The sequence below is a fragment of the Mastomys coucha genome, chromosome X (assembly GCF_008632895.1).
Source record: "Mastomys coucha isolate ucsf_1 chromosome X, UCSF_Mcou_1, whole genome shotgun sequence".
In the NCBI taxonomy this organism is placed as follows: domain Eukaryota; kingdom Metazoa; phylum Chordata; class Mammalia; order Rodentia; family Muridae; genus Mastomys; species Mastomys coucha.
Window position 1 is genome coordinate 80,499,644 of NC_045030.1, and position 2,572 is coordinate 80,502,215.

The window sequence follows — 2,572 nt, forward strand, 5'->3', positions numbered from 1 at the left end:
TATGACACACACATACTTATAAACAAAAAAACAATTAAGAGCTGAGTTTTCCTTTTTTAAAGATAATATCAAATCATTTACCTGTACAAACATAAGCCAATGAGCTAGACATTTTATTAGAGTACTTGCAATATAGAGATGAAAGTAAATATAAGCACATATATACATGTGGTTACGAACCGTCACACTCCATATCCACATCTGAGATTCTTATTATATAAGCCCCACCATAATTGATACTATCTGCCGATTAAGGCTATTATATGCTTTTAGTAACAAACATTTAGCAGATATTCACCTTTATTCCTAATAGTTTGTTTGGGAGACCCAACATACATTCCCTCCTCAACCCTTTTATCAACTGCAATGCTTTATATACAGATGTAACCTATGAATAAAATACATAGTCTTCCCACAAGAAGCATTAGGGTAGTGTAGAAATTCTGTCACTGCACTCTGGAATGTAGACTTTAAATTCCAAATGAAAAAATTTGGGCATGTAAAACTTTTCATGTTTGTTGGAAACTATTTAGAAGATGCAAAGGAAACTTCATGTAAGTATAAGGGATCAGATTTCTTCTTGAGCCTTAATTTCTTTACCTGTAAAGTGGGACAATGCAAATTGTGGTTTTTTTTTCTTTTTTTATTTCTTTACATTCTAGCCATTGTCCCCAATCCCAGTCTCCCCTCTCACAGTTCCTCATCCCATTCCTCTTCCCCCTTACCTCTGAGATTGTGCCCTCACCACCAGACCTCCCTCTTCCCCGGGGCTTCAAGTCTATAAGTGTCTTTATATAAGTCTTGGTATCTGACCTAACTCCCGAATTCTAATTAACTGAAATACCATTATCATAGACATTGGATAGTGTGATTATCCAAACAGCTATCAGCACTGGTAGTTCATACTGAACTAGAATTATGGAATTATTTTATCTTTAATAGAAATTGTTTAAACAGTAAATCAGATAGCACATAAAGCACATCTAGTTAAGTTTCCTGTATACAAACTCTCAATAGTAATGATTATAATGAATGTTATGTCTACTTAAGCCTTTGCTTCCAAAAAATTAACTTAATCTATATCTTGATTCAAGGAACCTTCAGTGTCATTCACATCTTCCCTTGTCCTTATTTTCTTCCTTTTTTATGTTAGTCACTTTTCTGTTATCATAGAGAAGTTTGAAGAAAAAGAATTTAAATGAAGGAAGAGTTTTGTTTGTTTGTTTGTTTTTGTTTTTCTTTTGTTCTGTTTTATTGGCTTTTGGTTTCACGGCGTTCAGTCCATTGTCCCTTCCTCTATTGTGTCTGGACTTGCACTGAGGCAATACATAATGACAGGTATAATGCTACAGAGTTTCTCATTTTATGGTACCAAGAAGCAAATATGGATTGAGAAATGTACTTAGTACAAAACAGAGCATCGAACAATATACTTGCCTGAGAGACTGCCTTCTACCTCCTAAAATTTCTACCACCTTCCATTAATAAGAATTCATCAAATAAATTATTGTATTGATTAGGTCAGAAGCCTGATAATATAATCAGTTTTTTAAAAAGTTTATTTTCTAGGGTGCATATACCTATGTGTGTGTACCCATGGTACAGCATGTATGTAAAATCAGAGGACAGCCTTTAAGAGTTAGTTTTCTCTTTATCATGTGACCCCTGGGGATTGAATTCACATCATAAGGCTTGGCACCAAGTACTTTTATCCACTGAATCATCTTACTGTCCCTTAATCATGTCTTTATGATTGATTCTACCAGCTGAGGATCAAGACTTCAACATATGAGCCTCAGGAGGGATACTTCATGTCCAAACTATGATTTTTTTTTTAATTCTGACATGTTCAGTTTCTAATATGACACATATTTGGAGTTTTAAAATAAGATATACTATAGACTTATAAGCCTTTACATAAAATACCAAATCTTCTAAAGAAAGATTCTGGACCCTAAAACGGGATGTTTACAATCTTATACCCATATAGCATTTAATGTACTTTTGGACATTGAATGATTCAAAATTATATCCTCTCTAAGGTACATGATTACTGCAAACTTCTGTGATCTTAAGATTAACTTGGATGCCCTATGAAAAATATTATATAGTATTTGCTAAATGGTATATAAATACTCATTATTAATTTCAGTTTAAAAATCAGCAGGGAGACTGGAGTGACAGTTCAGTGGTTAAGAGCACTTTTGTTGCTCTTACAGTACCTATTCTTGGTTCCTGGTACTCATACAGTGGTTCAAAACCAACTCTGATTCTAGTTTCAGGGTATCGGACACATTTTTCTGAACACTGAGGGAATCAGGCATACATACAGAACACACACACACACACACACACACACACACACACACACGGAAAACATTCATCACATAAAAGAAAATGAATGAATCTAAAACAGTTAAGATTCAGGAAGAGGCTGAGAGGCATGGCTCAGCAGTTAAGAGCACTTACTCTTCTCTGAATTTAATTCCCAGCAATCTATAACATCTCACCATAGAACAGAACTCTAATTCCAGGAGATCTATCACCTTCTACTGACCTCCTTGGGTACTTC